The sequence below is a fragment of the Saccopteryx leptura genome, chromosome 1 (assembly GCF_036850995.1).
Source record: "Saccopteryx leptura isolate mSacLep1 chromosome 1, mSacLep1_pri_phased_curated, whole genome shotgun sequence".
Lineage (NCBI taxonomy): Eukaryota > Metazoa > Chordata > Mammalia > Chiroptera > Emballonuridae > Saccopteryx > Saccopteryx leptura.
The window spans coordinates 206,100,348-206,125,572 of NC_089503.1; positions in this window are offsets into that span (position 1 = coordinate 206,100,348).

The following is a 25,225-nucleotide window of genomic DNA, read 5'->3' on the forward strand; positions in this document are numbered from 1 at the left end:
ACATGCACTCATGTAATAGGAAAAACATGTTCATATTAGGCAAATGCATGTCTGAAAGCATTTTATTTATATCGGTAAGGTAGTTTTTATACAAATATTACTTAAACATAAATCCAATATTTCTTGTGCAGGAAGCATCTTCAATTCTAAAAGGAATGATTTTCTTATATAGGCTGAATGAGATAACCATATTCCAAGACAACTGCATTTTAAAACTAGTGCACTGTATGCATACCTAATTCCAGAAACATAATTTTACAGATCAAGTGTTCAGATATACTAAAGATGATATCTCTAGTGCCTGTTACCAAATGGCTCTGTTTTATTTTACATAAAGAAGAAACTGTATATTTTCTGTGAATAAAAGCTCAAAGGATTTTATTCCCACTCTAAAATATACACTGCGAGAGAGGGTCCTAAATATCATCAATATTATTAATAATTTCTTCTGCTGTGTGTTGGCATCTGTTTGGCAAAGCACAGTAGTAAAGACTTTGAAGCGGGGATGTACATTTTCAGGAGAACCTTCACAGGTGTTGGAGCCGCACGGGCCTCAGATGTTCCTAAAGATCTGAGACAACATAATTTCTCTCCAAACCATTAAAGTTTGAAGAGCAACTGAACAGATGTTCATTCTTTCATTTAATATTTCAGACAGCTGCATAATGGCACTGTGTTGTTTTTTTCCCCTTTTTTTTAACATTTAAAAACTAAACTTGGTTTAAGGTCATTTCTGATGATGGTTTAAACTGTTCTGACAGCTGTTTAAATGTTTTTGACATCTGCTTGGGAGAAAAGGAATTCCTGTCTTTCTTCTGCCTGAACTGATGCTACATATTTTTAAAAATATTTTTTCAACAGAGTCACTAAAAATGAAATAATTTATTGAATGGTAGTATATAGGGGGTGTGTGCATACCTGTGTATATTTCTGCTTCCTCAATTTTCTATCCCTTAACAAGAGACATATAACTCTCCCAGAACTACTGTGTTATTAATTTCTCATATGTAATTAAAATAAAGGGTTTATTTCATTCATACTTTATGAACTATAACACATTATTGCTTACAGAAAGGAATTCCCAAATGTTCACTATCACATCCCCAAAAGGTATAGCAGATGGTGTGCCCAGGTATTTTAAATATAATTGGGGCAGTAACATTAAATATACATGTACTTATTAGAGATCAGTCTTAGTATTTGCATGAGAGACCCACGGGATACCCAGATCTGATCTGGCTGGATCCTGCTATTCCTCATGGCTATAGTTTGTATTCAGAAAATACCCCCGCAAGACTCCTGTGGAGGTCTGCAAGGAGTCTGCATACCTGAGTTGGGAATTGTCTGTGGGACACAGATATGGTATACGACAGAGAGAAAAGAAAAAAAAACCTAAGTCTGAGTGTTAACCTGGTTTCAAGAAATATCAACGCTATGGTTTGCCACAAAGTAAACAAAATGAACTGTGGAAAAACTGATATGAGAAAATGTGGTGTAGCAAATATGCTCCTAGAAGGTTTCATGCTCCTCCCCCCTTCTCCCATTCTCCTTTATTTAAAATCAATAAATAAAATCTAAAAACAAAACAAAACACAATGTTAGTTTTTTACATTATGTTTCAATGCTAATTAGTGTAATAACATATGTTATTATGGATAAAAGACCTCATTAACTATTTTTTTTAAATGGACATCTCTTTTTTTAATTGATTGATTTTAGAAACACAGAGAGAAGGAGGACAAAAGAGAGAAGCATAAATTTGTTCCATTTAGTTGTACATTATCGGTTGTTTCCCATGTGTTCTCTGACTGGGGATGGAACCGTAACCTTGGTGATTTGGGACAATGCTGCAACTGACTGAACTAGAGCCCTTATTAACTACTTTAATGTCATATAAAGCCATGCTTTCCAACTAAGTTGCTCCCCAATGGTAGTTTCTAAGGGTTCTCAGCTTTACATGAGATTTGTCCATATACCATAGTTCTTGGCTTCTTAAGGGCCAGGTGATTAACTATTACCCCCACTAGACTGTTTATGGTACTCCTTTCAAGCTTGGTAGCTACAAACGTGTGCTTCTCCTATGTGCTCTGACTGGGGGTCAAACCCATGACTGCTGGCACACTTGGCTGATGCTTTATCCTCTGCGCCACCCAGCCAGTGCCTAAAATATTAATAATGAAGATTATTTCTAATACTTATCTATACCTCTTTTTAAAATATCTTTAGTAAACACAACTTTTTAAAAATATAGTGAATACACTCATTATTCTGTTGTAAGTAAATGAAGTTACTCTAGGTAAGTCCTTGGTCTTTTTAAAATGTAGTGGCAAACTGAGAATCTATTTCTTGCTATCTTGTGTTCTGAAATTCTTTCTGTCAGGTTAAATGATCCTTCAGAAAATGAAATTATTTGCCACTGTTATAGTAGAAAATATTTTAAAAGCTCATATTAACGGGTGAGACAGCAGATAATAGAAGTCTTCTTCATCTAATAGTGGCCAAATCAATACAAAGTTGAGGTCAGCACAGTCAGGAGCAAGAACTGATTCAGAGAGACAGCTACTTACCACCATAGGTAGAATTCGGACAGCTGTGTTATGATTCTAGAGATGGCTAAGCCATTTATAGCAGATGTAGTCACACCTTTAAATGAGAAACGTGAACTCCACAATCTGAGATTTATAGCATTATGTGGGGAGAAATTGCTGCACTGCAACTCTTGATTTTAAAATAAAAGTAAAAAAATTGTACTTCATATATTTAAATTTTCTGATTTACTTATAATTCTTACACATCATAAGAAAAAACATGTTTAAATTAATGTCTATTTTGTATATATTAATATAAAGCTACTTTAATTTACTACATTAAAAATAAGAGATAATTAAACATTTATTTTTATTTATAAATTCAAAGAACTTAATAATGTTAACACATTTAAATAACGTATATTATTTAATTAAAAAATAGCACAACTTACACTTGGTCTTAGCCAAAAGACCAAGAAGCAATTAAAAAAAATAGCACCAGCTAATTTTTCTTTTCCCAGCTTGATAGTCTTCTGGATTACCATTAGGGTGCTGGTGTCATTTCATCAGTTTCTCCATTTGAATGACATCCTTGTTTCAGCAAATTGTGAAGGAATACTTTCCAAGAATTATTCCTCCCTACCCTGATCAAATTTCTGTTAGACATGTACTAACTGCATCTGAAATTATTCTGTATTTTGTCAAATCCAAAATGCAAAGCAAGATTGCTTAGGGTTTTTGCGTACTTAAATAATTGCTTAAAATTATTTGGTTATTTCTTTTCATATAAACAAAACTGTTAACCTTACAAAAAAACTCACACATGGATATTTGTTGAATATAATGTCCTCTTATCATCCCTCAGAGTTTATTTATAAAATAATTAAGTAAATAGCCTGTTAAACTGAGTATTAACTAATTCTCCAAAATATTTTTCTATAAAGATATCTGTAACTTATTGTTAAATTCACCAAAATATAGTATAATGTATTCCAAGATGATTCCATGTTTAATTGAATTTTTAAATATTATTTTTGGAAAACACAAACCATTATTTTTTCATAGAATTCTAACGTTTTCTACTTAAAAATGTTTTTACTGCTTTGGTATGTTTATGTTGATTATTCTGAGAAAATCTCACTGTAGATGTTCAGATATAAAGGCAGTTATTTTATTCTTTCTTCCATTTTTTGTTTTGTTTTGTTTTTTGAGAGCAAATGAGCACCATCAACACTCCAGTCATATGGAAAAGAAAAAAACAACAACAACTAGATTTGAGATATTGAGGAGATAAAATACATAAAACTTTTGATTAAGTAGCTGCTAAAGATGATTAAGAAGGATGAGTCAACATGACCACTCGGTTTCCAGTTTAATCAGGGAGATAATAACATTCAACAATCAGCGGAATACAGAAGAGAGGTCAGGTATGGGGAGGGCAAGGTGACATTTAGATGGGAAGTAACATTCAGAAAAGAATGTAAAGCCTTGACCACTCTTCATGTAGGCCATTTCTCTGGAACGTGCTTGCAGTGTGTGCAGCTTAATGCAATAGTTCCCCTCCAGACAAAAGAACAGGCTAACAATAAAGGTGGTGGATTGCGTCAGCTCACCCTGTGTCTCTCCTATGATGTCAGCCTCTGTGGGTGCAGGCGTTTCAGCCCACTTGTATTGCCCTTGAGATGGGGGCTGGGCTTGAATAAGATGGGGAAACAGCACAAAAGAAAAACTTGCTACAGCTCTTCTATGAATAATAAAGTTATTTGTCTTGGACCCAGGTGTGTTGTTCATGTCAGCAACTATGAACATGAACCCAATAGTTTTTAGTGCACAATTGTAGTAAAGTCCAAGACTTTTCAGAGTTCTGTGTAATAATGGGTAAAGTTTGTTATAAAAAAAATAATTGAGGCCCTGGCCAATTGTCCAAGTGGCAGAGCATTGGCCCCACCTGTGGATGGCTCGGTTCGCTTGCCATTCAGGTCACACGGGAGAAGCGTCCATCTTCTTCTCCTTCTCTACTGCTCCCCCTTTCGCTTCTCTCTCTGTCTCTGTCTCTCTCACTCTCTCTTCCCATCCTGCAGCCATGGCTCAATTGGAGTGAGTTGGCCCCCAGCGCTGAGGATGGGTGTTTACCGCCTCCACTTCAGGCTCTAAGAAAAGCTTGGTTGCTGAGCAATGGAGCAATGCCCCAGATGGGCAGAGCATCACCTCCTAGGGGTTTTATTTCTCTAAAAATGTTCTTCCCAATGATATCCACATAACTGCTGGGGCTGCTGCCTTTGGTTCAGGGATTTTTGAAACTTGAATGAGGGATACCAGAATGGATTATTGATAGAATAAGATGGACTCTTGATGGGATAAGAAGAAAGAACCCAGTGATGACAGAGAAGCAACATGGCAAATAAGAGGTTTTTCAGCTGCTAACTTTCCCTTTACTTTAGCCTCCGATTCATCCTTTGAGTCTCCATGTAGTCTACGTTTGATTAGGACAGCCAAAATCTGTTTTTTGTTGCTTGTGATCAAGAATCCAGATGAATAGAATTGCCCACTGAGGGTATATCAAGTAAGAAGAAACAGGTCTGTGGATAGTTATCCGCAATGAAAAAATATTTGGGTGCTGCTGGGGCTGCTGCTGCCTTTGTTTCAGCGTTATTAAAAAGCCACTGGAAAGAAATGAAACTTCTATTAATCATAGGAGATGTGCGAAGGAAGACTGGAAATTAGAGTAAATAAAATCTGGGATAGTTCTCAATGTAGGGATATCATGTACGTTCAGTAAGAAAGACCCTCCTGCCTCCTTCTTTATCTTTGTATCTCCAATCAGGCCTATAAATCTCCAGTGTCCCGCAAGAGGGCTCAAAAAGCAAGAGGAATGTGTGCCATTTGTAGCTGCGCTGTTTATTCCGCAGCTTCAGGAGGCCAAACGAACCATATTACTTGCTAGGGGTTTTTTTTTTGGGGGGGGGGGTAGAGCAGAAGGGAGAGAGAGAGAGCGAGACAGAAAAATCAAGCTGCTTCTGTATATGCCCCAATAGGGGAATCACACTGGCAGCCTCCACGCTCCAACCGACTGAACTATCTGTCCAGGCTCTTCTGATTTAGTGGTTCCGAGAGAATGAGGTAGGGCAGGTGTCCCCAAACTACAGCCCATGGGCCACATGCAGCCCCCTGAGGCCATTTATCTGGCCCCCGCTGCACTTCCGGAAGGGGCACCTCTTTCATTGGTGGTCAATGAAAGGAGCACATTGACCATCTCATTAGCCAAAAGCAGGCCCATAGTTCCCATTGAAATACTGGTCAGTTTGTAGATTTAAATTTACTTGTTTTTTATTTTAAATATTGTATTTGTTCACGTTTTGTTTTTTTACTTTAAAATAAGATATGTGCAGTGTGCATAGGGATTTGTTCATAGTTTTTTTTTATAGTCCAGCCCTCCAACGGTCTGAGGGACAGTGAACTGGCCCCCTGTGTAAAAAGTTTGGGGACCCCTGAGGTAGGGGATAGAGGAACAGGGAAGAAAGCATTCATTTGTTGTTCCAATCAGTCTTGCATTCATCGGCTGCTTCCTGTAATTGGTTACTTCACAGTCTGCCCTGACTCAGCGGAAACTGCAACTTTGTTTCCGGAGGCCAGGATGCTCGGAAACAACTGAGCTAACTGGCTAGGTCGTGCTATGTTGTTTCAGTACAGTTTCCCACCCTCAACTCCATCTCCAATGTTTATATCTGGTTATTTTGTTTGTTTAGATTTTTATTGATTGATTTTTAAATGAGAGAGAGAGAAAGGTGGGGGAGGAGCAGAAAGTATAAACTCAGTAGTTGCGCTCATATGTGCCTTGACCAGGCAAGTCCAGGGTTTTGAACCAGCGACGTCAGCATTCCAAGTGGAAACCCTATCATCCCCCTCCCCCTCCCCATCTCCCTCCTCCTCACAAAGGGCAGCCTTCTGCCTGAACCTCATGACCCTGGGGTCTCAGTAAACTTTACCTTTCATTACTTGGAGCAGTAAAAAAAAAAAGGAATATATACAGATGTTTAAACTCCTGTTTTCTGTGATTATACAAAGTAACTTTCTTTAAGAGAGAGAGCAGACAGGAAGGGATAGAGATGAGGTGTGTTTTGATGAAGGTAGAGGAGATGAAACAGGTGAGTGAGCATGTGGGGGCGCCCCAGCTAAGCCAGTGACCCTTTGCTCAAGCCAGCAGGCCTTGGGCTCAAGCCAGCGGCCATGGGATACGTCTATGATCCCACGCTCAAACCCGAGACCGTGTGCTCATGCTGGTGCACCCACACTCCAGCAGGGTGAGTGTAATGCCGGTGGATGAGGCCAGGCAGGTCCACACTGGACTGGGGCAGATGGTAGAGAAATTATGGAGCCGGAAAGCATTGGCTATTCCATTTATTAAAGTCTCCCAATGGTCCACAAGCACACAGGCAGGGAAATCACCTTTCAGTCAAACAAACAGCAAAATGGACCTCACAGTGGCAGGCAGGCAGGCAATCCACCCACCTTTATCTTTAATCTCTCTTGAGCACAAGAAACCATAGCTTTATATAGGTTATGCTCATGTGCCTCTGCCACGTGCTCATGCACTAATCAGGCAAAGAGCTTGCAGCCAGTAAACAGTGAGCAAACCTAACACAGCTGCCCCACAATGAGCCCGCGCTCAAGTTAGAGAACTCAGAGTTTCAAACCTAGGTCCTCAAGCATCCCAAGTGGAGACTCTATCCACTGTGCCACCACCTGATCAGGCTAAAAAGTTTACTTTTGAATACTATTTAAAGTTAGTTTAACTCCATACACTATGTGTCTTAAGCATATCACTGTCATTTTTCATGGTGTATAATTTCCAGATACACTTAAAGAGTAATTATTTAATAGTTCTTATGCCATGTTCATTTAAAGACAAGCTTTTACTTTACTCATATTGATTTTCAAACAAAATTTTATTTCACAGAACATTAATTTCTATTATGTGTTTTGTACTTTGTCATTAACACACTTTTATTATTTCAATAAACAAAATGAAATATGGTATTAGCTATTTGGCTCAATGCTTCAGTAATTTCATATTTCACACAGCTGAAAGATGAATAAATGCATGTACTAGACTATTGTTTTAATTATATTTTTGATGCTAGTGTGTTCAAATTTTTATTTATTTTGAACAATAGTATATTTATGTCTATAAGTTGATTAATGGAGTATAATCTTAATCATGAAATAGTAAAATCTACAGCTGGCTAAGTAATGTATTTCCTTACAAGTTACTTAAATTACAGATGCCAAGCACCTGGTTCTCAATTTAACCAGAGAAGTGGTTTGCTAGGAAGTCCTTTTATTATTAGCTCCTCTCAGTACTGGAATAAGTTGTTGGAAATGTAGCCATTAATTTTAAACAAGTTGCATCACAAAATGCAATCTCCAGATATACAGTTTCTACAAAATATTTCCAATTTGAAGTGATATGTTCTGATATTTTTTCAGTAGCAACAAAGAACCTACATTTATACTTACCTGTTTGCATAATGTTCCCTATGTTTTGGAATAATAAGAATATCCTGCTTGAATAGCAATTTAAAAGATTATGTAACTATAGGTTTTTAATATGTAGAGTTATGCAAATTATAACAGTTAATAAATATTGAAAAGCTTTACCTCACTAAAACTCATCTGTCCTTCTTTTATTGTCATTTTTGGCATGTAAAATTTATATATTACTTAAAAATTATTATTTTTATCATGTCCTTTTTCTTGAAGGATGATGATAAACAGGTATATTTAGATTATGATTAATTTTGTTTTTATAACCCAAAGACTATAAAGAAATGGATAAAAGACAGATAACTTTATTTCATACATGTGGTCTTATTCTGTTGATGAAAGTAAGTGATTTGCTGGTTAGAATAGTAATAATCTATTTATTATGTTGTTATGTCTAATTGCTTTATCATAAGCTTCATGGTGTATTATTGACACTGTATTATTATGTAGAAATTGAAATTTCAGTTGGCTGTACACACAGACAAAATATAAAAGTAAAGGCAATATATATCACTTCTCTTTATTTAACCTGTTGATGGACACTTAGGTTGTTTCCATAACTTGGCTGTTGTGAATAACACTTAGTGTATATGGAAGTGCAAATATGTCTTCAAGATCCTACTTTCATTTCCTTTGAGTATGCACTGAAGTGGCATTGCCGGATCATGTGGTGGCAGTTCTAATTTTAATTTCTTGAGGATCCACCATATTGTTTTCCATATGACTATATCTGTTGTGGTGACAACAAACTATCTGAGACCAGATGTTCTGAGGGACTGAGGAGAGACAACAGCCCTGACCCACACAGCAAAGGACTGAAGCCCGTCCCCAGCCTTACTAAGATATTTATCAGCCAGTACAAGGAACTCAAGGAAGCAGACAGGGGAAGTTTTCCGGGGGTGAGGTAAAGGACAAGGAACACGCTGACTTCTAATATCTATTCTGAGAGCCTGAACATTTCTGTTACTGAATCTTAACCTGCTGTTTTGCTGTTTCTAGCACGCACTGTTTGCAATATGGGGTCAGAGAGGCCCTGGACTCTTGTCTGCTCAGGGCTTCTGCCCTAGGGCGCCTCTCTGTCTCTAATCGTTGTCCTAACTGCATATTTTCAGAGTCTATTCCTACATATACCAATCTGTATTCCCACCAGCAGTGCACAAGGGTTCACATTTTACCAAATCCTTACCAACACTTCTTAAATTTAGTCCTTTTGACATCGACATTCTAACAGATTGAGCTAATAGCTCACTATGGTTTTGATCACGTTTCCCTGATGTTTAGCACCTTCTCATATAGCTGTTCACCATTCTGCACATTCTCTAGAAAAGTGTCTATTCTGTTTCTCTGTCCATTTTTAAATGACCTCATTTGTTTCTACTATTGAGTTTTAGAGTTCTTTATATATTTTGGATATTAACCTTTTAACAGATGTAAAATTTGCAAATATTTTTTGTTCTGTAGGTTGCCTTTTCATTTTATTGATTGGTTTCTTTGCTGTGCACTCTCCTTGAGTTTTTAATTCATGTTCTTATCTTTGTTGTTTTCACACCGGTTCTTACCATTTTTTTTCTTTGAATAGAATGTTAAATGACTTTGGTCTGGGTAATTCTTTTTAATGTTTCTCTATAGTCTTCAGAATAATCATAAATTCACTAATATAATAGAACACTCACTAAAAAGAAGATGGATCATAGGGAGAAATAAGATTCAATTTTGATTTTAATTTAGATAAGGTATTGATAATTTTCACAGGCTCTTGGTTTCATGACCATTATTTTGGGAAGAAAGAGATTCTTTATTAATTTCAAGGGAGATAAACAAACATCACAGATATTTAGAATGTTTTTTAAAACATTGTAATGTTTTAAACATCTATATGCTACTTATTTTAAATAGTAGCACAGCTAACAAATTTATTGGCTGTATTAGCATGGAAATACCATAAGGCCAAACCAAGTAAAAATGTTTTTGCAAATTTGGAAGCTATATGTGCAAATACCGGAATAAAAAATATAATTTGTGATGAAGATCAAATAGCAAATAATTCAGTTGTTCAGGAGGTAACTGAATAAATGAATAACTATGAAAAGAAAAAGATAACCTTTTATTTAAAATTGTCAGCCAGAAAATCAGATAAAGTGCATGTTTTTCTTTTCTTTCTTCCATTCTATGTTCTTTCCTTTATTTTTCTCTCTCTATATAAATCAGCTGCCCAAAATAATATAAGTATAATTTTTATTTTTTTAGAAATAGTTTTCTAAAATGTGTAATATATAAATACATTTTTTCTTTGTTCTACATAAGATGTTTCAGAGATAACAAGTTCAGTTTATCTTTTTCAAACTTTTTTTTTCAAAATTAATTTTGGATTTAATGAAGGTCCTGGTTTATCTACTTTTTTAAATTTGTATCTGCATGTAGATTGCATTTCTTAACCAGGACTTGCAATCACCATTGCACTGAGTTTATTGTAGTGTAGAGATTAGAGGCTCAATTTTAAGTAATGTAAAAATCATTTCACATCTATACCATTCATTATTTAGTTAGAACCACATATGTCAGTGTACACTCTTCTCATTTATTGCAAATAATTAATAGTTGGTGGTGTTATTATTTCAAACCAAAATCGCATTATCCAAATCTACCTGGAAATGTAATGCATGCTGAGGTTGGGAGTTGAAATCCACCTCTGATCTATCTGCTTGGTAAATATTTCATGAAAGCACTTGAAGGAAGATAGCAACGATACCTCTGTGTCCTCGGCAGGACTGCTCTTCTCGGACAATACCACAACATACAGTATTTATTGGTTTTATACAGATCAGCAGGATTGCTGACAAGATGTTGTTGTGCTGACTAAATAACCTCAACTGCGATTGATTATATATATAATGACCGCTTGAACATGTGTGACAACGTTCTTTGGAAAATTTTATGTTGAAGACATTAGGAGGATTAGAGTTTTTAAGGGGAAATGCTTACCTTGTTTTGCTCATAATTTCAGCTAATATGCAAATACTGAAAGCCAACGTATGACTTTTGTTAAAAAAAATGAATCTACTAAAATCCAAAGGTATAAATATACTGTATATATTTATATTAAGGGGTATTTTTTATGTAAAACTTTAAGTAATTATTTTCACATTATTAAGATTACTTCATATTTACACTATATTAAACTATATTTATACTAAGTTTTGAACAGACTTTGATTTTCAGATCATTTTTTGGTTCACAGCATAACTGAACTAAAGCTATAGAGAATTCCCCAGAGAGACTCTGCCTTTACACATAGAGCCTCCCTCACTATCAACATCCCCACCAGCCTGATACATTTCTTTCAATCAACAAATCTACATTTATACATAATTATCAACCAAAGTCTATAATTCAATATTAGGGTTCACTCTTAGTGTTACACATTCCATAGTTTTGGAAAAATATTTACGTTACTTTTAATCATAAGAATCAATACCATGACTATATGCATAGGCTAAGTGACTGCTCTTCACACAATAGCAATGCCTGATGAGTATGATCCAATACAGTAGTATTTTCCTTTGGTAAATATGACCCTATATTTTCTAAGTTAGACATTTGGACCCTGAGCTTTTATTAAACAATGTGGAAATGGAGATAAAGATATCTAATAACTATATAAATGTGTTTGTTTGTTTTTTTCAGTAAGAGAGACAGAGACAAAGAGAAAGACAGAGGAACAGACAGGCAGGAAGTGAAAAACATGAGAAGCATCAGTTCTTTGTTGCAGCACCATAGTTGTTCATGATTGTTTTCTCATGACGGGGGGAGGGGGGGTTACAGCAGAGTGGGTGACCCCTTGCTCAAGCCATTGACCTTGGGCTTCAAGCCAGCAACCTTTGGGCTCAAGCCAGCGACATGGGGTCATGTCTATAATCTCATGCTCAAGCTGGCGACCTCGGGGTTTTGAACCTCGGTTTTCTGCATCCCAGATCAACGCTCTATCCATTGAGCCACTTCCTGGTCAGGTTATATAAACATTTCTTATATTTCTAATACACATTAAAGGTAACTTTTGAATAATTAAGTTTTATCAAAATATTGCTATTTTTGTCATAAGGTAAATAAACTTACTATTTGACATGTTTTTCAAAGCTCTTTTTGTTTTCTTCTAGAAAATGCACTATATTCTAGACAAGTACACAAAGTCACACATAAGCCAATCTATTTGATTTTGAAAACAAAATCATCATACTTTTTGGAGTATATTACAACTCTAAATTACAAAATGTTTTTTATTATCTCATTGTAAATATCCCTGAAAACATATGGTTGTGATATAATAAACATTTTATAAAATTATAGATAACCCAATTAGTCCTGCAAAAATTATGATAGAAATGTTCATGACATGCATGGAATAAAATTATTCAGATTCAATATATTATTCAAAGACAATTATCTATAAACACCCTTTGCAGTTTGGTGCAGAGGAAAAATTTAGAAGAGTAATTTGGAAGACAAAGTAACTTAAAAAGCACTTTAAGTAGAAATGCCAATCCATAAAAGTGTGCTTTAGTCCCTTGTTAATCATTTTTAAAAACCCCAAAACTAAAATTTACATGAAAGATATTAGCCAAGTGAATGGGTTAAGCAAAGGAAAAATACTTAGACACAGAGAGCACTATGGTGATTGCCAGAGAGAACAAGGAAGGGGATTGGTAAAGGGTCAAAGGGGTTAAATATATGATAACGGAAAGTGATTTGACTTTGAGTGGTGGGCACACAATAGTCTACACATATCATGTATCACAGAATTGTACACTTGAAACCTATATCATTTTATTGACCAATGTCACTCCAATAAATTTAATTTTAAAAAAGAATAGGAAAAAAAAAAAACCATTTCCATACTAATGTAGGTCTTTGGTAAAAGCAAGCTGACAGACGTAAACTTACTTACAGGAAGCAGAGGACACCTGCATTTCTGCAAGAGCAGGGTCATTTCTCAAACACGCTTCTTAGGGAACCTCTCCTGGCTTCTCCATGGCTACTGGCTTTCCATCTGTTTCCATTCTCAGTCACACCACTTTTGTCTGATAGCATTTCCCGAGAATCTGACGATCGACATAGCAGTTGCTAAAATGATATAAAAACCTTGTGTAAACAAAATTTTATATTCTTATTGATGTCACATTTCAGTGAATTTTATTTGATCAGTGTTTATACAGTGTTTATTCTTTTTCAAGTCATGCTTACGTGTTCTAAATTTTGGTTATTTACCCTCAGTTGACAGAGTGTCACTTCAGTGGACTTAGAAACCACTGGCTAATGAACCAATGCTTTCTCAAGTGCATAGGTGTTAAACTTCCTGAATCCTTTTTTATATATTTCATAAGAAAAAGTAATTCTTATGCTAACAACTTCCCCCCCTCTTTTTTTGGATAGTACTTACTCTTTCACTTTAGGGAAGAGGTATTTTGTAACTTGTTCCACTCTAATAATCATGGTAGTCACTGAGGCTTTGTTAGGACATTCCCTTTTTTTTCCCATTCACAAAGAAAATGTCCTTCTGATTTGTCTTCCTGGTGTCTAACACCTGCAGTTTTTCTGAGGACATGATGTAAAAGAAATGTAAATAAAGCAACAAAACATTATTAATGCAATGAGAAAGTGAGCAGTGAGGCAAGTAGAAGGAGAGAAAGTCAGCCATGAAGGGGCTCAGACAGAGAGCAATGGAAAAAAGCAATTCTGTAGAAAATGGAAAAGCCTGAACCCTGAACTATGCACAACTAATACTAAAATTACATAGTTGGCAACTTCCCAGCCACATCCCCATTAAGAGTTACCTAAACTAAGCCCCCCTTTCACTCTCCATACAGGAAGAAATACTCAGGAAAATAGAGGCAGTTGACTTAAATTTCTTGTGGGCAATCTTCTCTGAATCTGTTCAAAATGATTCATTTGATGCCACTTCTTCAAGTATTTTAATTAAAATTTTTCAATACTTATTCACCTTTAAATTACATAAAATAATAACACAAGTTATAGAACTCTATACTATCTAAAAAGATTTAAAAATATTTTGGTGGTTGAATTTTCAAGGGATATAAAACAGAGAGTTGGTGCATAAATTAATTACACTAAAATCACTGAATCTATACTTTTCATATATACAACAACAGGGTAGTAAACTCTTCCGTGAACAGGCATGAAATTTCTGGTGACAAGTCCATGCACTGATGGTTGAAAAACACTAAACTAACTTTAGAAACTTGTAATCTATTTAGAAGCATTAACTGTATACACAAAATCACGTAAATTTACATATTTTGATGAGAAAATTAAAATAGCATTTTTGTCATTAGAAAAAAATCAGTATTTTGTTTTGTAAAGTCTTTGAATACCAAGATCAAGTTGATAGTCTTTAACTGAGAAACCTGTAAGGCCTAGGTATCAACAGTAACTATTATCAGGAGATTCTTTTTTAAAAGTTTATTAGAGAACAAGTCTAATGCAGTAATTAAAACCATACAAACTTGAATATTTTTCACCCATATTAGTAGACAATGAATTTTATAAGTGTTTGCACAAATATTAGGAATGATACATATGAACAAGATGTTGTTATATTATTCCTTAAGTCAGTATGCCTGTCACTTAACCCAGGAGGAACATATGTTACCTTAGATGACATAATGTCAATACACAGCTCCCTCAATTTAGGAAGCTGTACAATAAAAATACATAAATCACATTTACCGTACAATTTTTCAGTTACTGGATGGGCCATAAATCTCCTTTTCCCTTCAGATGCTACCATTCTTAGCACATTGACATAACCATGCATGTGTGGAATATATACTATGTTTTTAAATGTTAGGGAACTTCTATTTATGTATACATAAAGCTCTAAAATTAGGAAGTATTTATTTTGAACAAACTCATTTAGAAGGTTCTCTCCTTAAATAAATTTAAATTCATTTATTAAACATAGCAATTATCTATATATTAGATGGGTGCTAAGTATTAGAGATGTATATATGCAAAGTATATTAAAATTAACTCTCTTCAAAGATGAGTCTGTTAAGAAAAATAAATGTAAAAAGTGAGCAGAAAACCCTGGCCAGGTGACTCAGTGGATAAAGTGTCAATCCTGAATGCCAGAGGTCACAGGTTCAACTCCCGTCAGGGTACATATGAGAAGCAATAAATGAAAACACAACTAATTGTGACAACTAAGAAAAAAAATTAGTTGATGCTTGTCTCACTTTCTTCCTCTTCTTTTCTCTTGGAAAAAATAATAAACAAAAAATAAAAATGACCAGAAAACATTAAACTTTCAAAACACTTGTAAATAGAGTATTAAAGGAGCATTGAAACATAGACTTTTGGAATATATAAAGAATGTTACTTCAAAGAGATGAAGATGATAGTTTTAGGGATCACATTCTTCCAATTGTTAGGTGGAAACTTGAATATGAATGTGATTTCCATTTTCAGAAAGAGTGAAGCATAACATTGAAAAGTTTGGGCTCTAGTGGGAGGCACATCTTGTCTTACATCCTCTTGTATATCTATTCTGCCCATAGCTCTGTACATTCTCTACCGCAAGTCCCCTTCATAATACTCATAGTGGATCATCAAGAGAGGTGACCTAGCCAGTCAATCCATAGGTTGGTGAATGATTAATTTAGTGTTGTGCTGCAAGATCCTTGCTCAAGTAGAACAATGGAAACTTCATTGGGAAGACAGAGATCAATCTGAATTTCTTCCAGCATGTCTGAAGGGGAAAGAAGCAGTTCTTGTTGTTGTAATTGTTGTTTTGTTTTGATTTGGGAAGGGAGGAGTCTAAAAATTAGAGAAAAATCTTTGTCAAGATGAAACCTATAATAGAAATCCATGAACTATTACTAGTTGTTGTTGTTGTTATAATTTGCTATAAGTGTTATTACGTTTTGAATAATGATACAGTTTATTCATGTGTCAAGGAGTCACTTTGTGGGACATCTATGGCAATTATTTCTCACAGAGGTGAAATTCATGTAACATAAAATTAATCATTTTTAAAGTGAACAATTCAGTGCATTTAGTACATACATAATGTGTAACGACAACCTCTATATAGTTACAAAACATTTCCACCACCCCCGAAAGGACACCCCACACCCATTAAGTAATAACTTTCCATTCTCCTCTGCCTTTAACCCCAGACCACCACCAATCTTCATTTATCCTCAATTGATTTACCTATTTCAGATATTTCTTATAAATAAAATACAATATGTTACTCTTTGTGGTTCAACTTCTTTCACTTAGCATAAAATCTTCAAGGTTCAAACACGTTGTAACTTTATCCATACTTTATTTCTTTTTATGGCTGAATAATTTGGTGAGTGTATTGTTAACATAACAACCTACTCCAGGGAGCTGCTTCGAATCATGAACAAATATCCAGTTCTAATCTCCATTAGACGCCTTTCACCCCAGTGCTTCCTTATTCCAGTAGGCCTGATCTCTGGTTACACGTTTTTACTAGTTAGTGAAGTTTAATCTGGTCAAAGAAATTCTTGTGTTGCATTTTTCAATATGTATCAGTAAATAAATGCCCTTTTCATCCTTTCTTAGTCAAGCAACCAAAAATGCTTAGTAATAAACATGGGAAAAGGGCTAGATGAAAAGAACGAGGATTAGCAATGATTCCTAAAATAATCTACAATTATATATAATTGTATCTACCAAAACTATTATATTATATATATATAATTGTTAGAAAGTGCTATTTTTAGTTTATGAATTTATTTCTAGGAGTTCTAGAAAATTTGATCTTCATTTTTTTTTACTGAAACAAGGATTTTCTTTATTTTTTATATTTTATTTTTTGGACAGAGACACAGAGAGACAGAGAGAGGAACAGATAGGGACAGACAGACAGGAAGGGAGAGAGACAAGAAGCATCAATTCTTCATGTAGCACCTTAGTTGTTCACTGATTGCTTTCTCATATGTGCCTTGACTGGGGGGCTACAGCAGACTGAGTGACTCCATGCTTAAGCCAGCGACGTCTGGGCTCAAACTGGTGAGCCCATACTTAAGCCGGATGAACCCGTGCTCAAGTGAGCGACCTCGGGGTTTCGAATTTGGGTCCTCCACGTCCGATGGATGTTCTATCCACTGTGCCACCACATGGTCAGGCTGATTTTGCTTATTTAATAGTAAATTGTATATATCTTTACAATCTCTACCAAAACTATAAATTTTGTGAGAAGTGGTATCATGATTTGACCACCTTACTGTACTAATGATAGATATTTCAGGTGTGGTCTTTCACATACTGTTTCAACGATTAGTTATTTAATTTTAAAACTCCAGAAAAATAGATTCTGTGTAAAACATTGAAGTCATGTCTTATTTAGAGTATGTAGAAACAAACTGAAATGTGATTTTATTCAGAATGTAACCAGAACTAAATAACTGTTTTTTTTTCTTTTTTAATTAAAACAATAGGAGCAAAAACATTTTTATCAAGTATACATTTTACATGTAATTTGAAGGTACAGTAATATCATATAATATGTAACAGGCTTTTATGAAGAATGACCAAAATCTCAGGTACTATTGCAGGCTACTGCAATTGTTACAGCACTATTGTATTATCTATGGGTTTGTTAATCTTTGTTAACAAAAAAAGTGCAAGCTACACTGGAGGCAAACCAGATGTGCTACTGCTCCAGTGTCATGCAGAATATATACATTCTAGATTCATGGTTTTAAAATGTGGTTTTCATGTTTAAACACAGGCCTTAAGTAACATTTTTCTTTCTGGTTTTATTTTCCTTTGTCATGTTTCTTCCCCTCAAAAAAGAAAAATCTGATTCTCTAAACTTGTTTCATTGATTAGTTTTAGGAAAAATGAGTTTTCTGGTTTTAGAGCAAAACTCATTTGTTAAATTAGGCATTTGCCTAATGGATATAGGCGGATCAGCAAGATTAAGGTCATGGATCTTTTCTGTTGTCAGATAATATATTAAATAAAATCAAAGGGATGATAAACAAGGGTAATTGCAGAGAAAAGCATCCCCTTCGGGTTCAATCTAGAAATCTTCTAAAATGTAAATTTTCATAAAAAACACACTCAAATTCTTCTTTAAGGTAAATAATAGGGGCAAATAAAAGAATCATTTTCAGAATTAAAATATTCTATTCACTATTTTTTTAATTTATTTATTCATTTTAAAGAGGAGAGGGAGAGACAGAGAGAGTGAGAGAGAGAGAGAGAGAAGGGGGGAGGAGCTGGAAGCATCAACTCCCATATGTGCCTTGACCAGGCAAGCCCAGAGTTTTGAACCGGCGACCTCAGCATTTCCAGGTTGATGCTTTATCCACTGCGCCACCACAGGTCAGGCTCTATTCACTATTTTAAAATAATCTAAATTATTTGTGTTAGAATTCTGCTGTATGAATACATATCCAGGTGACTTGTGAAGTTATTTGTGGTAAAAGCCAATATCTTTTTAAGACAAAGAAAGTATCAATAATATTAGTCTTTTTAAAACAAATCAAATTGCTATAGTAGAATGTACAGTTAAGCAAAGCCCAGAATAACAATAATATCTTAATAAATAAAATGACAATAAAATCTTAATAAATTTAGAAAGGTATAAGAATTTTATATATATACATTAGATATATATAAAGTATTTTTTTCTATTTTAAAATTCATAACTAAATTTTAAGGGCAGCAGGTTGTTAATTATTTTATGGAGACAAGTTTGTTCATCAGTTTATTTAGCTTTAAATACAGGCTGACATTTTATTAATGCATATCTTGTTTATATAGGGAATATATAATTGTATGTAAAAATAATGACATATTTTTAAACTATGTAATTGATACTTTAAATTTAAATTTTAATGAGTTAAAGAGATTAGATTAAATATTTGGGCATATATGAATAACATTTTTCTCATAATATTGTATAAAATATATATTGTAATTGCATTTGAAACACACTATTTACTCTGTACTTTTTGTGATTTTAAAAGTACTATATTTTAACATAATAGGTGTAATAAAGTTTTTACTGTAAGTATGTTTTTCTTCATGTTTAAAAATAATAGAATAAATTAAAGAAAAAATACCATGATGGTGAGAAAATACTTCTGTAAGATCTTTTCCAAATTACCATTATAAGTGTGTATTTCTTTCTGATTTATTTTTAAAATTATATGTGAATAGCCTTGGGTTCTTACAGATCTTTAACAATCACAGTCCATCATGGTAACAGCTTTTATCTTTTATTGATCATCCAATAATCTTGACCTTCATGGTATATTGGCCTTCAGTATTGTTTACTCAACCATTTTTATAAATTTTCTAAATACACAAAATGCACTTATTCTGGACCTTGCTCAGAGAGCTTGATAATATATTTTTTTAATATTCTCATTTTTTAATTCTCAAAACTGTTATATCTGTTCATATTCAATGTATTTTTTTAACTTTTCATGTGTTTTTTTTTTTTTTTTTTTTAATTGGATGACTTGAACTACTAAACTACCCTGGGTTTTAGACCTCTATTTTACAGTAATAAAATGTTCAGAAATCAAATTCACTTGTCAATTCTCATCATAACTAAAATAAGAGGATCCAGAATTACAAAATTACATTACTTATCTTTTTTTATTATTACCATTGAAATATTTTTTTTAGAGAAAGAAGAAGGAAAAGAGAGAGAGAGAGAGAGAGAGAGAGAGAGAGAGGAACATCTATCTGCTCTTGTATGTGCCCTGACCAGAGATCAAACTGGTAACCTCTGCATTTCCAAACTATACTCCTATGAACTGAGCTATCTGGCCAGAGCACTATTAGTATCTTTTTAGTTCGTAAATTAGGGAAACTTTCCTTTATAGATCTATCATCTAATCTCTTGTTGATTTATTTCCCTTGGCAACTAAATTGGTCTCTTATTTGAAAAGGGTTCTAGTATAAAAAAAAAGAGGCTAAGTAATAACAATGTAAACGGTAAGAATGTCAAGAATTCAATGTAAGTACAGTTTCCAAATAATGAGCAAGCAAAATAAGCAGTTGCAGAATCCTTGATTTCTATTATAACTTAATTTCCATCAAGAAAAATTGGGTTTCTGATAATTTTCACTTATAATGAAATAAAATAGTAAATATAAATTTTAAAAAATCATTTTTATAGTTTTAGGAGAACATGGGAAGCCCATTTATTAAAGTTAATTTTAAAAATGAGGAGGGGGTTTGCAAGTTAAATATTACTGAATGTAGAAGATTCTGTATGTATATTATTCCGTTTATGCTGAATGCAACTATTCTACTACTATGCATTGCTTAGGTGATACAACTAAAAACATTCATGTTCTATACTATAAACTCAATTTTAAAACTTCTCTTAATCAAAAGTTTAAATAATACAACTCATAAATGGCACATTTAGATTCTAACAAATACCTGTCTGATTTTAAAATTCATAAAATCATAACGTTATGCCACCACACCATACTGCCTTTTGGAAATACATTCTTCACTTGAATGCTGATAAATGAGAAATTTGGATAGCCCTAAAGGTTCATTTTCTTCCTGTGGTGGCTGAGCAGACAGTTAATTCTGAAAGTCCAAATTAGCTAACCAGAGAACAGAGTGATACCAGCCCTCAGGCTCCAGGGGTTCCGTTTCCACAACCATCTTGACACAATCACAGAAATATTCTTGTATGCTGTCCTCTGACCTTATACATATGTAGAACATTACCAAGGTTAGAAGGGTGGGTCTCTAGCAAATAATTGATGGATTAACCTAGAATAATAAGCCTCATTTATTTTATGAGCTAGCTCAATTTATGCCCCGCTGTGAAACAGTAAGATTTGGAACATGACTCATCTCTACTACTTCTCTGTCTCTAACTTTTCCCCAATAAACTTCTTTGCATCATATGACACTAAGGATGCATGTTTTTTTCTCATTTGAATATCAAAAGTATGTCCATGATTTAAACATGCCTAAAATAAATTATAATATAACTTTCAATAAGAATGATAATATATAAAGGTAAAATACGTCTTTGCCATCTTCACAAGTTTTATAGTTCAGTATACATACAGGTAGGCACAAATACAGTAAAAGAAACACATTATTATAATGGAAGTAGAAGAGACTGCAAAATGGTGGCAGTGTAGAAGGGTCATGTGGAGACTGGTTACAACAGCGAGGGAAAACCAATTGCATCAGAAACCGTAATGTCATCTGGGTATAAAGACCAAGGACAGGAGGAGTCAGATTATGGGAAAAGGTGTTTAAATGATATATTGTAATTTATTAAGTTTAGAGTTTATCCTGAGCCTTCATATTATCTTTATTTTCTAAGAAGCTCTTCAATGATTTGAAGTTGGGGGTTTGTGTCATCATGTTAGAATGATCACTCAGGGGCAGTCCAGGAGAAGACAGGAGAGAGAACATAGAGCAGATTTGAAGTCAGGATTGGCGAGGTTCCAATAATGATATGCTGGATAAATACTTACAATATGGACAGCAGGCACAGAGGAGTTAAAATGTATTTACAAATTATTAGGATGTAAATTGGATAAGAATTGGTGGTTTAATGGATGTGAGGAGAACAAGAGAAGGGAGAGAGTTCTTTCTCCTAGCTTGCTTGCTTGTCTGATTAGATAGATAACTGGGAGCTACTGAGATATGGAGCCTGAAAGTAGAACAGGCTCCGGATGAGGGGAAAAACAACAAATTTTTACATAACTTCAAGTAGCTTAGGATCATTTGAATGCAACTGGTAAGAGGTATGTGTTCATGATTGATGTACATAGTTGTATCAGTTATAGAGCTGGGCATTGTACAAATTGGTAAGTCATACACACTGAGGCTCATAATTCAGTTTTAGGTTTATCTGAATATATTAAGATATAAGTAGTATTGGAAGCCATAGTTATATACAAAATTGTCCTGGTAGGAAAAAAAAAAGCACCTGACTTATTTCTCAGATAAATAGAGAAAAGATTTAAGAGAATTAACACAATATGGCTTGACAGCCTCACAGATATCCAGAGGGGAAAGTTTCAATAAGAAAAATATGGGCAGATATAAGAAATCCTCAGAGAGACAATTAAGAGACAAAGTGAAAAATGGACGTGGTTTTAACAATGTGCCTTGTGTATTGTATTTCTTTCTTTCCCCATTAAGGTTTATAGGGGTATCAGGCCAAGTCAGGTGGTATTCTATGGACTTAGGAAGAATGGGATATCTATTGCCCATTATCATGGTTCATGGAGAGAACAAGAAAGTATCAAAAAGAGAACCTGAAAGTAAGCCAATAAGTACAAGACAAACAGTTCAATTAAAGAGTGACAAGGTTTTGATTAATCTCTGAGCGAAAATGAGTAATATTAAAAAAAATAGCTAAATCAAATATAACAAGTATAAAAAGAAATAAAAACCCTCTTTTAAAATTTATGGGGTGATGAATAGAAAACAGCAGTTTTTAATTAATTCTTCATTTTGATTTCTGTCTTTGGGTTGGGTGAATGGATAAAAAGTGTGATTCACTGAGCAAAAAAAAACACTTGGGAGGGCTGGTGACACACAACATGTGTTATTCTGCTGGACTCCCTGGTATTGAGGTATTTGTAATCTTGTTAGTTAAGAGAAGTAATATGAATAACCTAACTTTCTAATAAGGGAGTGAAGAACATGGAAAAAAACAGTTAGCTGAAGCTATTTGTGTGGGTTTTCAAAGAAGGAAAGAAGAGGAAAGAGAGAGAGAGACGTATTTTAACCAATGGCTCAAACAGTTGTGGGAACTAGTAAGTTTTGAGGGCAGGCTAGAAACTCAAGCAAGATGTCAACATGACAGTCTTTCTTGAGGCAGAAGTCCTTCTTTGTGAAACCTTAGTTTTTGTTCTTCAGGCCCTCACCTGACTGGGTGAGACCTCCCCCACTCCTACTTTATTGAAGGTAATCTTCTTAATTAAGTTTACAGATTGCAAATGTTAATCATGTCTACGAGATACAATCACAGCAACATGCAATGTTTGACAAAGAAACTAGGCACCATAGCCTAGTCAAGTTGACACATAAGACTAACCAGCAAACTGGGTAAAAAAAGAGTAGTTTTGCTCTTTCACAACATAGGATATTGGGAAGAATATCAGCATTATCTATGCCTTAGATATGTCATCAATAACTAAAGTATGAAAGAGTAATTTTGTCATGAGGATACCGTAAATATATATTATAATTGTCTAACTATACAAGAACCCAAATACATAGGCCAGTGTAAACAATTAATGCTAATTTTTATTTATCTTTTACTTTTACAAGATACAATTTAAGCATACTTTCTAAGTTAGAATACTGCCCCAACTGGCAACAATTTTACATGTTTCATTGAAACTAGCTGTGGCTAAAGGAGTCTTAGACATAGAGTTGTGTTTACATCTTTTCACTGTTGGTCAAGAAAGAAATGTGATAAACATTTAATTCATAAAATATGAAAATTTATAGCAATACAAAACAAAGTAGAGAGAAATACAAGAACAAAGGCAGAATTAATAAATGTGAAATGAAATAAAAACTGATTAATCTAGAAGCCATCTTTTCAAAATAAAGGAGTATAACAGTTAAATATTTGATGTTATTAATCATAAAAATAAATAGAATAGGAATACACAAAAATAGAAAACATGAAGTGAAAAATACAGAAGTGATAAACATTAACCAAAGCTGTTAAGAATTCTATGATAAAAAAATATTCAAATAAAATAAAATGCATGTTTTGCTTTTCTTTTAAAAAAATTGATATATTTTTAGAGAGAGAAGCAAGGGATAATGGAAGATTCTTGTATGTGCCTTGACTGGGTAAGCCCGGGGTTTTGAACTGGAGATTTCAGGATCCAGGTCAACATTTTAATCCACTGAGCCACCACAGGTCAGATTAAAATGCATGTTTTTCAAACAAGCCTAATATATCACAATTGATTAAAAGAGATTAAAAAAAAACTGTCTGACAATCATAAGATAAACTAAAACACTTTCAATATAAATTAGTACAATTATTATGCTGAATTTATGTTACTATGCCTTAAAAGACTACTCATAATTCCACTATAATGTGATCCTTTGTTTTTTTAATAATTGAATTTTATTGGGGTGACAGTAGTTTACATAATTATACAGGTTGCAGGCGCCCAATTCTACAATACATCTCTGTGCACCATATTAGTTTCCTCTATGCTGAAAGAGAGTTGTGCTTCATACATAGTCAATAAACTAGCTGTCCCTGAAAGCCAATGTGATTATGAACTTAAGTCAATAGGAAAAGGTTAAGGGTCTTGGTGAGAACAAGTGTTGTTTAATTTATTTGCTTCACTTTCTATTGGTGGGTGTTTCCTAGAAGCCATGTATTGAAAGGCCATATTCATCATTGAGATATTTATAAAGTTTACTCTATTTTGGTAATTGACAGATGCCCTCACTATTTTCGTGGTTCATTTGGTCATCAACTCCAAATACAGTGCTTTTTAGACCAAATTACTCTAACAGGGTTTTTAGTATTTCAGTCATTACTTTTAACATCCATTATGGTTTAAAATTATGTCAACAAGTTATCAAGCATACTAAAAAATAATATATAATCAATAAATTCAAGTAGATATTTGGTAAGCTTTTTCTCTATAAAATATAAATTTTTACACTATTGCATTCAAAGCATTACTAAATTTCTTTAGTTATATCTAAATGTTTAATCAATTAATATTAACAAATACACTAAAATAAATAAAACAAGATTTAACCATAAAATGTGGTCTTTAGAGTTTTCACAGAAACAACTTACAAGACAATTAAAAGCAACTCCCTGTGAGGCAATACTTGCCTGTACACAGGAAATTACACAAACTTCATAACATCAATCCTTTTGAACTTACTGAAAGAAAAATGTTCACTGTTGCTCTGGCTGGGTAGCTTGGTTGGTAGAGTAATGTTGCAAAACATGAAAGTTGAAGGTTTGATCCCCAATCAGGGCTCATACAGCAACAGATCCATTTTTCTCTCTTTCTCTCTTTCCCTTCCTTTCTCTAAAACCAATAAATACATTTTAAAAAATGCTCGAAGTCAAGCTCAATCCAGATTTTTTTTTTTTT